A 15734-nucleotide genomic window follows, 5' to 3' on the forward strand; every position below is an offset into this window, starting at 1 on the left:
CTTCAGTCCCGATCACCTCAGAAGCAGCTCGGACCCCTTCATATGCTGCCAGAATCTCCTTTCAGTTGGAGTATAGTGGTCCTCAGATCCTCTGTATCCCTGACTCCAAAACCCCAGGGGTTGACCCCAAGTGTCCCCTGGTGCTTTCTGCCAGACTCCAGGTAGGGCCATTCTCCCTGGCTGCAGTATAGAGCCATTTGTAACATCTCATCCTGTATGAACTGGCCCAAGAACTACTGCATGAACTATTTAATGTTTAATTTGTTCAAAATCTTTTCCTTGCTCTGAGCCTCAGATAAAATAATTTTTTTCTGGGTCACCTGATAGAGAGGGCTTACAATTTGACTGTAATTTGGAATATATAGTCTCCAGAAACTCACAACATCTAAGAAAGCTTGTGTTTCCTTTCTCTTAGTCAGTGGGGACATAACTTATTAATCACCTCCATTGGAATCTGACAATGTCCATATTGCCATTTTACTCCTAAAAACTGAATCTCCTGCGCAGGTCCCTTGACCCTACCACGCTTTATGGCAAACCCAGCTCTCAGAAGGATTTGGATTATCTTCTCCCCTTTCACGAAAACATCTTCTGCTGTATTACCCCATACAATGATGTCATCAATGTACTGTAAGTGTTCTGGAGCTTCACCCTGTTCCAGTGCAGTTGGGATCAGTTCATGGCAAATGGTGGGGCTGTGTTTCCACCCCTGGGGCAGTCAATTACAGGTGTATTGGACACCCCTCCAGGTAAAAGCAAACTGTGACCTGCATTCTGCTGCCAGAAGGATGGAGAAAAATGCATTGGCAATATCAGTTGTGGTGTACCGCTTGGCTGCCTTTGACTCTAGTTCATACTGAAGTTCTAGCACATCTGGCATGGCAGCACTCAGCGGTGGCATGACTTCATTCAGGTCACAATAGTCCACTGTCAATCTCCACTCTCCATTAGGCTTTCGCACTGGCCATATGGGGCTGTTAAAGGGAGAGTGCATCTTGCTGATGATTCCTTGGCTCTCTAGCTGACGAATCAGTTTATGGATAGGGATTACAGATTCTCCACTGGTGCGATATTGCTGTTGGTGTGCTGTTGTAGTGGCAGTTGGCACCTGTTTTTCTTCAACCCTCAGCAATCCCACAACAGAAGGATCCTCTGAGAGACCAGGTAACACAGACAGCTGTTTAATTCCTTCTGTTTCCAAGGCAGCTATACCAAAAGCCCACCAATACCCTTTTGGGTCCTTAAAATACCCTCTCCTGAGATAATATATACCAAGAATACATGAAGTTTCTGGGCCAGTCACAATGGGGTGTTTTCCCCACTCTTTTCCAGTTAGGCTCACCTCAGCCTCCAATACAGTCAGCTGTTGAGACCCCTCTGTCACTCCTGAAATACAAACAGGTTCGGCCCCTTTAAAATTTGATGGCATTAGGTTTCATTGAGGACCAATGTCCACTAAAGCCTTATACTGCTGGGGGTCAGATATACCAGGCCATTGAATCCACATGGTCCAGTAAACTTGATTGTCCCTGTCCTCCACCTGGCTGGAGGCCCCTGTAATATTGGTCATAATACCCGCTAATGACAAAAGGGTTAGTGTGGTGCGCACAGGTTTCAATCTCATCTTGATCACTCATTTCTTGTGAATACAAGTCGGAAGTTCTTCTCATAGGATCGAAAGCAAAGTCGACCTTTCTGCTCTGTTTGGGCACTTGATTACTGGAAACTGGAGCAGCATTTCTCCTAAAAGAATCCTGTTTTGTACTTGTTCCTCCTTCCAACTCACATACCCTCTCTTCTAGGACATAGGTAGGTTTTCCATCCCACTTCATGTCTTCTTCATGGTCACACAGGCAATGTCACAGCTTCCCCCGTGTATACCAGTTCTCTCAAGTAGAGAAACAACTACTCCTAATAGTCAAGGTTCTAGTCCATGCAGGTGGGGAGTAGGACATGTCATCTTTAAATTGCTGGAATTCTTGAGATAATTTCTCCACAGCTGTGACAAGGAAGGAAGAGAGATTTTCTATATATTGTCATAGTCAGCGAGCCAGTTCATCCACTGTTGGTCCCTCTTCGTCTCTTCAGTCCATTACTGCTAATGCATCGGCATGCGATAATGGCACACTCCGTACAAACTTCTGCCACATGGGCCAGTTGCATTGGACTTCATCTGGATCTGTGGGTAGTTGTGCATTATCTGGGTCATAGTAAACCATCTCTTGCACAGCTAGCTCCCTCAAGTATTGAATACCTCTCTATAGTGGTCAACTTACTTGGATGACATACAAAATCTTCCTTGAACTGATACCTCTCCCTCACACTTGACAGAAGTCGCCTCCAAAGACTGAGATTTTGTGTCTTCTTTCCAATGGCTTTGTCAGTGCTCCCTTTCCTAGACAGGGATCCTAGGTGCCTCACCTCCCTACCCTCTAATTCCATGCTACTGGTCCCACTATCCCAGCATCAGAGCATCCAGGTAACAAGTTGCTCACCTGGGATGTTGGCTGAAATCTTTTCACGTCTAGCAATTCACTCAGGGATAAAGATCGGGTGACTATCACTGGCTCTGCCTCCTCCTCCTGTTCTCGTGATGGGCCTGGTTCATCATCACCCTGTACAATGCGAGGGGATTTTCTTGTGTATTTCTTCTTATGTATGGGAGCAACTGACACTGTCATGGGTTGGTTCTCTGGTTCAGCTGCAGTGCCTGTCTTCGGGCTTGTAGTGGCTGCAGTTTCTGTTACTTGGATTACTGTATCCAGAGCCCTTCTCTTCCTCCTGAGGGTGCTAAACAGTGTTTAATAGCACTCGGTAAGCATGGGCTATGCCCCAGCATGTTGCAGTGAGCTGTACCTCTCTGGAATTAATCAGGTGACAACATAATTTTTCAAAATATTTTACTAGTTCTTCAGGATTCTGCACCTGTGCAGGAGTGAAGTTCCAATACACCGGAGGTGCCCACTGTTCTAGGTACTTGCCCATGCTACTCCACACCCCCAGCCATTCATAATTCTCCAACCCCTTCCAAGAGATACTCTTAAATTACTTTACCCTGAACAAAACCTGAACCACATGCAGGAACACACTAGCTCCTAGCAGTAAGATGACGATGTTAATATCAATATTTGAAAAGTATCTGAAATTCCTGAATTCCTCAAACACAATTATAAATAGTCCCAGGGTGGATGACAGCACCCCATCATAGATAAGCATCACATAGTACAGCAAAACCAAAATCTTAACCCGACTCTCACAGACTGTGAGCAATAGCATGGGAAATACATATTGTGAATGAGGTGGTAAAACCTTAAGGAGCCAAGAAATCCACATTATTCTGTCCATTACGTCATTATCTCAAACCTCATGCCCCACATTGGGCACCAAAAACTGTTGTGCCAGTAGCAAATCACCATGTGGCCAGTTGTTTACTCCCCTCCCCCCCCCCCCCCTTTGCCCCAGTGAAATAGGGGAGGGACAAAAGAAGAAATTTGTAGGTTGAATTAAAAAAATATTTAGTAATACTAACAAAAGCAACAGTAACAATAGTAGTCCAAAAGGGGTAAAATGCAGCAGTGGCTCACTGAGTGGCAGCTATGGAGCCTATCCCCAGCAGCGATCTGACTGCACCAGAAAAAATCCCACCATGCTGACCCAGAAACTGAAAAAGGCACCCGTGAAAGAGCACATGTCTACCTATATATTGAGCATGACTGCCCATGATATGCAATGCTCCAAGGATCAGTCAGGACCTGGCCCTCCAGCTGTGGTCTCTCTCAGCCCAAGGAAAGTTAACTATCCTGGCTGAAACCAGGACACCTGTGTGTCTTGCAATCCTACTAGATAAGGGGGTGGATCTTTCTTCAGTGGACCACAAATTGCTTCCAACTTAGACACCTGAGTCTCTGTCGAGGCATGCAGAGGGATAGCGACCATCCCCATCCTGCCGTAACACACACGGTCAGGACAAAGTAGTATACTGAAGGGTTAGGAGGTGTTTTTGATCATCACAGTTTAGACATATTTTAGCCATGTGTATAGAAAATCTAAAGACTTAGTTAACAGAAGTTGGGCGTTATGAATTTTCTTTGTACTCTTCTTACTTTCTTTGCTATAATGTTAGCACATGAATAACTTGTTCAATGACAGCTGGTGTTCAAAGACATAAAAATCATCTGCAGTAGATTTTTTTTTTTTTTTTTTTTTACTTTCAGTTCCCAAGTAACAGCAGCTAAAGGGAATTTAAAAGTGAAACAAAAATATAGGTTGTAGCTTGCAACACACACATGGGGAGAACCTAACCTTTACAAACATGGAAAGGCCCTTCAGTCAATTGGCAGTTGGTTAACAAAAAGTCAAACTCTTCGGTGAACACAAATTTTTTTTATCATTTTGAAAAGCATCGTGAGACTAGAGAAAGGAGCACCATTTTCTTAATATTATTAGTAGCTTTTGGGGAAGAGAAATAGAATACACTTGGACTGTTAGTCACAATCATCCGTCACACACATGATGCACATCACACATGATACACGACATTCACATCATACATATCTTCTTAAAGTCACATCTTGATCTGACATGAATTAAATGCTTCCTTACATATTTTCCTGACCATATTGCACTCTTTTAAAAGAGTGATTCTAAATACATTTGCAATTTAAATTAGCAAGGACAGAAAAAACCTTTTTGGTTATACACTCCTCCCCAGTGCTTTGTGCTTTCAGTAGGGCAATGATTCGGAAACACACCTCTTTAATACTAAATTTACATAGAAAAAAATGTCTTTAAATACATAAACATTTCCTCTTACTACATCCCAGTAATGCTACAGTTTACTTCAGCTAAACTGTCTCTGAATATTTCTTTGTGTGAAGGACAGCTGGACTATAGAGATTTTTCAGAAAGTCCTTGTTTCATAGTACAGCTGTATATGGGTATTTCCTTTTTCAATTTCCCAACCTCTTTTCTCTTTCCAAGGGATAAAGAGGGTGCCCTCTAGAAAACCAGGGCAGCAAATACCCTGTTGGAGAACTGAGCTCTGTACAAACTCTTTGAAAGAATCTGTCACATAGAAAATGCAAGATTCATGACTGCATAACACATTCAGAAGAATTTGGTTTAGTTTACAAAAATGAGAAATGCAAACTAGGCATTTTAAAATATATAGTCAACAAAGCCGAGACCAGATAAAACTAGTGAAACATTTTCAAAAGCTGCCTATCATCAGAGCTCTAGAGGTATAAATGAATGGAGTTATCATAAATCTATTATTATTATTATTATTATTATTATTATTATTATTGCTACTCCTCCTCCTATCAGTCAATGTTCTAAGCAGTGCTTTATCTGTCCAGTACACACAAATTTTTTTTCCTGAAGAGCTTATGTTTGATCTACTTTTTGGAGGAACATAGAGAAAAATCTAGATTCTAAAGTAGCTGCTTATATTCATCACAGCAGAAATCAGCTCACCAAGAGGGAAAGGGGCAGTAAGGGCATGAGGGAAGGAAGGTGTTCCATGTCCGGGCAATGTGGAAAACTACAATCAAAAGCGAAGACAGGCAGTAGGTTCCCAAAGTGACATTGCCCAGGAAGATCTGTGTGTACATGTACAAATGGACTGAGGTGAATTTCTATCATCTCAGCAGAGGCATAACAAAAGTTTAGAGTGTGACCTTTTGGAGGAGGAAAATATGTCAGTATTTATACGAGGAAAGACTGCTAATGTTCTAGGTGGATTGACAGAGCTGATGAGAATGCCAGAAATATCAGAGATGGAGGTAGTTCTTACCACCATTCATGGACTGGGCTTGAATATGACTAGGAAGAGAAAGAGTAATATAATTTGAATGTTGCTTGTCCATGATAGATCCAGAATAAAGAACAAAGTTGCAGTTGGACTAGGTGATCATTTTAAGTCCCTTCCAACTGAATTATTCTAGTCTGTTCTGTTCTGTTCTATTCTAAAGACCGAGGTCTTATGAGGGAGAGGGAACTAGGAAAGAGGAAATGTACCAGGAAGATGAACAAGCTCCAGGTTAAACTATCATGTGTCAGCTGTTAGCAAGTATCCATGGAAAACTGTAAAAGACAGAAGCTGAAGGGCAAAAGACAGAACAAGATGCAGAAATGGACTGTAACTAAACAGCACAGAGTGACCAGAGCAATACATGCAAAGGAATGAAATAGCTAGTGGAAATCAGTGTTCCAAGGACATAAGGTTCACCATCAATAGAATGGGGTTAATGGACTAGCACATGTCTACAAGGGCTAAAGCATGAATTTTGCAGTGTCATTACATCATTTTGGCAGGGCCCAGACCAAACAATGATTGGATTTGATTTTCCTTCTAAATTGTGGGCCTTACAATTAGTTAAGAGTCTTATTAAAATGGGATAAGATATACTTACATGCTCCTTTTTTGTCCCCACATATACACCAAAATCGGCAGTTGTGAATCTCTTCCTCAGGACTTTTGTAACTAAATGATAAAGGCTTGAATGATCATTTTTTATCAAAATATGTCTATGATTCTGTAATGTCTATTCAACATATTTTCTATATCCTAGTATGTATAACTTTTGGTGGTATTATTTCTTCCGTGTAGTGCAAATGCACTTAATCCTCAGAGAATTTTAGATTAGCTAGATAATTTACTTTGTTTGTAAAGAAACAAAATCACGTTTGTGTAAAAGTTCATGAGCAGAGACAATGCTGTATTTCTAAACACAGAAAATGGGTGTTTCTTAAGGATTTCAGCAAATAGTTTTACTTCAGTTCTTTTGGGCATATAGTGATTCTTGTGTTCCATAAATGATGGGATTATTGGCCTCCCCACCATGCCTTAGCTGGTATCCTGTGGTTCATCTGGTTTGATTCATGCTAGGAATCTCCAAATATAATCACAGTACCCAAGTTTCAAGCAGAACAGGTAAATTGTTTTCCCATTAGAGTGCTTTGCATGGCTATTACAGAATAAAAAAATATAATGAAAAAGCAAAACACTTTTGTATACACTGCTGGGTTAGAAGTACTGTGAAGTACTTCTGTCTGGGACAAGAACTTTCAAATCAGAAGGCACATTCCTTTAGTGAGGCACAGAGATTTGTTAAATTAAACATATTGATGAATAAAATCTTTTGAAAATCCATGTTAATGAAACCCTTTGTCTCACTGTGAGCTTTCTGGAATACCAGAAACTACAGCTAGGATTTCTTTCCACTTTTCCCAATTCCTGCAGTAGAACTTGAAGTGTCAGGGGCAACTACTTGCAGCTTTGTCCTCCTCTTATTCCAGCTCTTCTTGAAAAATCTAAAAAAAAAATCCAATCTCTAGGAGAAATGAAAACTTAAGAATTATGGAAACCAAAGAGATGTTTCTCACTCCTACATTTGAATTCTTCCCTTTTCAAACTGTTCTGATATATTTCTATCACATCATTCCTTCCTCATCTCTCTTACAAGCTGAATTATTTTATTTAAAATGTCTTCCCATGAAAGACTTCCTATATGGTAATCTTTCTGTTGCCCTACACAATTCTTTTACTGGTTCCAACTTATATTTCTTGGGATGTCCAGTACTGGGTCCGGAGATCAAAATGTGGGCATGACTTGCATCAGCATAGTGGCATTATGATGTTTCTTGTTTTGTTTGCCACACCTTTCCAGTTAATTCCCTTTATAATAACAGCTTCTTCATTTGATGACTGCAAGCCACTGAGATGTCATTTTCAGAGAACTGTCCTAATATCTTCTCGTAAAATGTAGTATTTCACTGAGGAACTTGTTACCTTAGTACAGATACCACAAATTTACATGTATTAAAAAAATAAAGATATTAATGAAAGAAAAACTCATAAATGGCTCTTAAATAACACAGAAGGAATGTTGCTGCTTCAGGACATTCATGCATCTCAGATGGTCAGGAGCTGGGAGACTATGCTCAGAAAGGACCATTAACTGCCTTTTCATACTTCTCTCTAACCTTTTGTTATCGGCCTGTGTCAGGCAGGATATTAGGCTAGATGGACCTGGCTCAGAAAGGACATTCTTATGACATGTTTCCGAGCAGCAGAAGTTAACATGATTGCCATCAATATATTAGTGCTCTTTTTCCCATGATGATGATTTTGTGCATTAGTGTTGCAGTTCAGCTGGCCACTTGCTGAAGACTGGAGACCTTTTGAAAGCCTCTGCTGTAAGGATAGTGAATATATTGTCATCTTGAAACTTTGTCACCACCAACGGTCTTTTAAAGGCTGTTTACACATACATTGAGCAGCACAGCCTGGGAGACTACCTTAGTAAAATTCCTCCAGTGAGTAACTGGCCTTTTATCCCTGATCATTTTCCCCTGTCATTTCAAAAATTATCTACATATGCAAGGACTTTCTCTTGTGAAGTGTGGCAGTTTAGTTTCTTTAAGAGTCTCTGCAAATGGATGTCTTTAGATCCTTTTTTATCATCTTGCTCCACCTGCTTGTTATTCCTTCAAAGTACTTTAATCGATTTGTGAGACATGACTCCTAGTACAAAAGTCAATTAGACACTTACCCATTGTACTGTAACAGAACATGTGTTCTAATTCTGTGCTTTCTTCTCGGTCTAACCACTTTAGCTAGTATGAAAATTGGTATGTACAGTTTCCAGTTCCTCTGACATCTCTAAAAAAATTAGCATCATGTTTTGGTGCCAAAGCTAATGTAAATATTAAATTACAGTTCACAATACCCAGATTTTTAAGAAGGCGTGAATGAGTACAGTCTGGGCTGGTCTCTTCTGGGAATCCCTCTGCTGACCCTCAGCCTTGAAACAGTTCTTTAGCACATTCCCCCTGCAGAGAAGGGCTGCAAAATGGAAACCTTTGTATAATGAGCGTAATACAAACCATTCATTTAACTAGTCTGTTATGGTCTTGTCTTCTTTTACTTCACCTTGACACTTTGGTCACCACTGGGTGACTGTTGGCAAGCTTTCTACTTCTGTATTGGGAAAGAGGTGATTTTCATACTTTTTACATACTTTTCCATGCCTTTAGCAAGTTGCTTTCTTTTTGGCTTTCCTCATGGCCACTCTACATTCACATTTATAGCTTATTCTATTTCATATTTTCCTTATTCGGATAAAGCTTCTATTTTCATCAGGCTGTCTTCTCACCATCCTTCTGGATATGTACATGTGTGGGGCTAAGGGAAAAAGACTTTAGTTTTGCTGTGTAGTGTGCTTGCACTGAGATGTCTTAAAACAGTCTCCTTTGTTGTTTACAAGCATTTTATCCTTTAGCTGCTTCTTTTTTGCCTTCAGTGGACTTCTTTATGAAATTCCCTACTTAGAATCTCAGTGCTATTAGACTGAGAGTGGTTCTTTTTTCTTTTTTCACTCTTAAAAGGATGCTGAAGTTCACCCTGGCATTATAGAAAATTATTTGGCAGTGACTTCCTAAACTGAGTTGCATGCCTTGTCCAGGACAACGCCAAGGTTTGTGTCTTTTTTTGTAGCAAGTAGTGGCCAGAATTTCAGCTGATGTCAGTATGACTGGTGCAAAGTCTTCTTCAGAGTGAGGAATTTCATTACTTAAACAGTGGCTACACAAGGAACGACTCTGTTGTGGTGTGTGGTTGGCCTGGTCATGTGAGAATGAGTTGGAGGATGGTCCAGCAATGGTTGTCTTAACAGCTGCAACTGACTTATTTCCTCCTGCATCTGTGGACTGACGTTCTTCAGCAGCCCCTGTGCCAGCCCTGCATGTGATTTAGCACATGAACATGGTGTGTGTCTGATGAATACTGAAACCACATTTATAAGCTGTAGTTCAAGAGCTATAAGATATTCATACTTGCTGTAGAGGTAAGCCTTTTTGTCCTTAGGGTCTCTGAACTTGGTGCTTCTGGCTGTGGCCATTGATGAAATGTATTTTCTTACTCCTACAGAACAGTAGCAGGTTTTAACCCTTTGAAATGAAGCGGATATTGTGACTCTCTTACTCACAAATCTGTTCTTGGGTTGCCCCTGTCTTGGTTTATTCCCTGGTACACAAAAAGCAGGACTTTTTATGATACTGTGAGTTTCCTGCATCAGGGAACATCTTTTGTGGGTAATTGTACATCACTTAATAAGCATCATTGCAAATACATTATCATAACACCCTCTACTTCATCCTTTTGACCTTACCTACATCATGCATATTTCTTCTTTCCACTGATACAAACATTAACCTCCTATCCTGCACTAGATTCACATATTCATTCATTACTTGAAAAAACAGAGAGGGAGGAAGGGAGGGATGCAGGGAGAGAGAGAAAGAGGGAGTGATGGAGGAAGAGAGGGGCTTTTAGCATTCTGTAGCTGAGCTGTCTGATGTAATATGTTAGAGGATATAGGTGCCAGTAATGTGCAAAGAGCTTGAAAAATGACCAGACAGTGCCAAGCCCACAGTGCATGTTGTCAGGAGGCCTAACAGTATAATAAATCAACCTGTCTAGTGTCAAGGGTCAGGTAGTCTGATGTTCAAAGCTGTTTGGCCAGCCTGGTCCAGCCAGGCATATGCTATTCATTTCTGAGCCGTTAGCACTATTATGATACTAGAATCATCCTAAAGCAGTGCCTGCCCTGTGGTGCTTTGGGCTTTAAGTCAAGATCCCAAAGAGGAAAAATATCTGGGAGACGCGAGTGAAATGCTGCTTAGTTTCCAGTCTTATGCTTCTTCCATAATTATTTTTACTAAGCAGTACTGAGAGGAGTACAGAAAATTGCTTGTCAGATATTTTTTCCTTATGTCTTTTGTGTAGGACAGTGATGCTTAACCATCCTATGTGGACTCTATTTCCAGTGGGCATTTCAGTGGTTAGTTATTTTTCCAGAAAATTACTCTGCTCACATAAGCCCCATGAATAACCTAGTTATCTTCTTTTCAAACTAGAGAAAGCCTCATTGATTTCTGTTTTTCTTGACATACCCAAATCTTGGGAAGAACTTTTACAAATTGTTGAAAAGTTGTTAAAGTACTGGACTGGCAATAGCACTGGAATCTCCTACTCAGGCACTGTGCAACAAAGTCATTTCTTACCAGCTCCTTCCACATCTGCAGAGACTGTGATAATGCTTAATACTTTTGTAAATGGTTTTGAGAAATGCATAAGAAGTCATCTGTATAAATAAGCAAATCATTATCAGCAAAGTGCCTAACTGGAGTATCAAAATGCATGACAAAAGACAAAACCAAGATTTGATCAATTCATACCCTCAAGTACATAGCTAAAGTTTAAAATACATTTTTTTTTTTTTTTCAAATTATGGTGTCAAAGATACTGTCAATGTTACATGCTTCTGAAGAATCCCACTTACATATTCCAATAGGAAACTTTGTGAAGATGAGGCATTAGAACAGGGAATACTGCTCTCTGCAATGATTTTAGGCAATGCAATAATAAAACTAGAACAACAGAGTATAAAACCAGATCAAGGAAACAAACAGTGAAGACAGAGGGCAGAAAAGACCACTTGATTTAAAAATAAAATATATGCTTTGTCCGTAGCAGTTAAATCAGTACTCTTGATAGCAGTGTTGAACTATGTGTTATCGAACTAGACTTAGCGAGTGAGCAAGAGTATCATCTCAGAGACTGAAGGGGAAAACTATGAATTAGAAGGGTGTGTGTGTGGGTGTAGTGTGTGTAGAAGATATAAGGAAATAAAATGTCCAAAGGGTGACATACTGTTTCTGCCAGTGAGCTAACCAAGAAAACAATTCATAAGGTTTTTGCCCTTCCAGTGCTTATCATAGAATCATAGAAAGGTTTGGGTTGGAAGGGACCTTAAAGGTCATCTAGTTCCAACCCCCTGCCATGGGCAGGGACACCTTCCACTAGATCAGGTTGCACAAAGCTCCATCCAACCTGGCCTTGAGCACTTTCAGAGAGGGCACTGGCATCCACAACTTCTCTGGGCAACCTGTTCCAATGCCTCACCACCCTTGGTTTAAAATGTGGAGGTGTCACTATGTGATATGTTGTCTTTGGCCGCAAAGCTGGCTTGAAAGTTCCCAGGATCCATAACCGGCTTACTGCCCCTTCAGATGTGTTAGTAAATTCTTATGGTTCTGTGCACCAAACTGGGTAACTCAGATGGTCTGGAGACAACATAACCATTCAAATCTACCCAGTGCTAAAAATGAAACTGTTTTGAAAGATGAGGTAATGGTAGGGTACAAGACGTGATCTTTGCTGCTGAAACACAATATAGTATCCAGCAGCAAGAGTTGTGGAATCTTCCACTTGACTAATTCCACTTGTGCAGCTATGTTCCCAGTCTTTGGCAGGACTAACCCTGCGTATCCTGCTATTAATGGACTTATTCCCATCATGCAGTAAGAGTAAGGCTTGTATACAGGGAAAATGCATCTACTATAACCACTTTGTACTTGGTGGGTAAGGAATTATCTCCAATGAAAAGGTTTCTTCCTGTTGATTCATCTCATGTCAGGTTGCTGTTAATTTCATAGAATCAAAATGATTTGTTGTTTATTTCTACATACATGTATCAAGAAAAAAAAAATCTGGTAGGTGCTTTCTCTTTCACTAATTTAGATTTTAAGTCCTTGGTTTTTTTTACAAAAGAAAGTGCATGTTCAACCTGGTACAGAATGATATTTAAATGTTGTTTGAGTAGGGAGATTTTAATTTTCAAAATATTCTGGACTAGAGCTAGTCTAATAATCCAGTATTTAGAATAAACCCCATATGGTTGTTCCCCTATACAGTTTGTGTTTGTTTAAGATATGCTTACTTAAATTATTATAAAGTCAAATATGAATGCCTGTTAATTAAGTGTGGTGAATTACTATTGGCATTTGTTATGTTTCACAGTGTAGTAGGTGCGGGTAGTCTTTTCTGGAACTACAAGAAGGGAGTGATTGACATCAGGCAACCTGAAACTATGTGTGGGCTCTGCAGGACCTTGTATACAACCAGGAAGGAAAACATGAGGATTTTCAGGACTGTACAACAGTCAAGAAAAAGAAAAAATATTAAAGCCACTGCAAGTATTTAAAAAAATGCATTAGAGATATTTCCCCTGCAATATTTTAATATGCTTATGAATTTCTTGGTCATTATATTTAAACATTTTAGTGTGATTTGTTTTAGGTTTTTTTCCTGTTCCTAATCCTTTCAAGATCAGGTGCTGAGCAGTGCGGATAACTGGATTAGTGGTGGACTGCTAGTGTTAATGCACTGAGTTATAATGAGGCATCTGCAATGTTTTTCCAGTGTGTAACAACCAGTTGACCCTGTAGACTGTGGCTAATGCAAAGCAGAACTGTGCATTTGGTGGCCATCAGCAGCTATGTGGGGGGTGGCTTGTATGTAAAGATAAACTATTTTTTCATTCCTCTGCAATCTTGGTTTTTCCAAATTATTCAGAGTGCTGTTTGCCCAAGCAGCCTGTTGCTTTGTGTTGTGTGACATGCTCCAAATGGCAATTATTTATGTGTTTTGATCCGATATACAGATATTTTTGTTACTGAACAGTGTACAACAAAGCGCATCACCTGCACGCTTTCTACCCAGCCTGGGGAAGGTGCAGGATGGGGATTAAGGGGTTTTCTTGCCCTTCTCCCAACATGCCCTTGTGTCCCACAAGAAAACTGCCTCAGTTAACTGACCCAGTGTAGGGATAAATGGGACTTATGTATGTCCATGCCTCAAGAGCGCGCATCAGTCTGGGGAAGCAATCAGTTCTGTGCTTCAAACTGATTGCGTCCACCCTTGTCTGCTGCTCAGGTCTTTTGTTCACTGGCTGATCTTGAAGTGGCCTTGCTAAAAGCACTACCTGCCATTTCTAAAGGAGATAAATCTACCTAAAACCCTGTGAAGCAGTCATGCTCCTCTGCTTGAAGGTGAGCACTTGACCTGAAGATCTCAGCGGTCTATTGAAACAGATGGTGCTGGTTTTCCAGACACGGAGCTGCAGCTCCTGAAGCACTGCAGTGCTGCACAGTCCCAGCACCCTGATTCGCAAGGTCAGTGTTTGGGGCTGCAGGATCTGGGAAGGGCAGTGTGCCCCATGGGGTGATCAACAGGCTTATCAAACTGGGTTCCATGAAGAGCAGCAGAAACAGAAATGTGTCTGAAGAATCCCATTTGTCCAGAACTTGGGAAAATGAGTCATTGCTAGACCCTTCTCCTGGAGACAAGTTTCTATTACTTCTCTTTGACAGAATTCAGTTGGGCACAATTTTGAGATTAGGAAACACACAAACCTGTAAGAATAAATGCTAAAGGATGGCAAATTGTAAAGGTTGGTAGAGTTTTTGAGAGATTAAGCATTTTTATATAATTTCTCTCTCTTAAAAGTTTATAACAGCAAGTTTTAAAACTTTAATTAAGCAGTTAAAAACCACTGGAATATCAAAAACATGTTTAAAATTTATGAGTACTGGCGTATGTTGATAGACCACATAATTTTCCTCCAGATCTTAATTTCTGGAAAAGATTAGATGTTGTTTTTTTATCTTTTCTCTGACTAGGAATTATTTTTTCAGTGATGGAAAGTGTTTTTTCCTGAATCTTTCATCACAATGCAGATGTTTCTGTTGGTTACAATTTTGCAGGCAGTGAAAGACTAGAGACAAACTGCCGATTACCACATCAGAGCCCCACGCCATTCCAGCCCTCCAGCTTCTGAACTCACTGTAACCCACATGTTAGGAGGACCACACAGCTGGTGTGATGATGCAGGTACAGCTTTTCTGAGCCTCCATTTCAGAGGATGGTAATTCTGTTTCATGGAAGCTTTTGTGGTGTCAACATTGGTTTGAGTTTGCATGGGAAAAAAATCAGAACCTCTTGAATGTTTTTATGAAATTATTTGTTTGAGATGAAAAATCTTGGGTTTTCAATCTGGACTGCATGCTTTCTCTGTCTCTGCCATCAGAAGTGACCAACAGCCTTGAATCTTGAATACCTCCTTTAATTAAACCTTCACCTAAGCAGACATGGTTTGGGTGTGACAAAGTAGCATATTTTGATGAGATTTCATTCAATAGAAATGTTCTGATCAGCTCCAGATGCATACTTTAGACATGCATAGATAGTTTTGATGGTCTAGAAAGAACCACCTAGTAGACAGAGAGGATTTGCCAAAAGCAATTATGTTTTATCTCAGTTCAGTTTCAAATCATTTGTGACCATCCAAGATCACTCTTTGGTAAAACAAATGGATGTGGTCCAAACTGCAGCAAGAAGCTAAACTGTAAAAGACAAATACGTCTATATGTTGTTTGTATTGCAGTGAAAATTAATATTATGCTGCTAGAGAATTCTGTCCACATCTGTAGCAAATAAAAAAGAGAGAGAATTATAGGATATTATATTCTGAGGAGCAATGTGACCAGTGAGGCAGAACTTGATCCACAATTGCCAAGTTACAACCTGATAATACACCATCAATTCTGAATGATACCAATCCAGGATGGTGCTTCATAATCTAAGCAATTGCTTCAAACGATTCAGCAAAGTTCCAAGATCTACTGTATCGAAAGCAGCAGAAAGATCCATCAGCAGGAGTACTGTAATTTAACTTGAATCAGCAGCTGGTGATAAATCATTTGTGACCTTAAGTAAAGCAATCCCAGGACTGTGGTACTTCCTGAAGCCAGACTGAAACCTCTCATATAATCCATTCCCAGATAAAATTGCTGGTAGTAAAAGGGCAACCACTTGGTTCATCCTTCCC

This window comes from Athene noctua, chromosome 1 (genome assembly GCF_965140245.1).
Source record: "Athene noctua chromosome 1, bAthNoc1.hap1.1, whole genome shotgun sequence".
Taxonomy (NCBI): domain Eukaryota; kingdom Metazoa; phylum Chordata; class Aves; order Strigiformes; family Strigidae; genus Athene; species Athene noctua.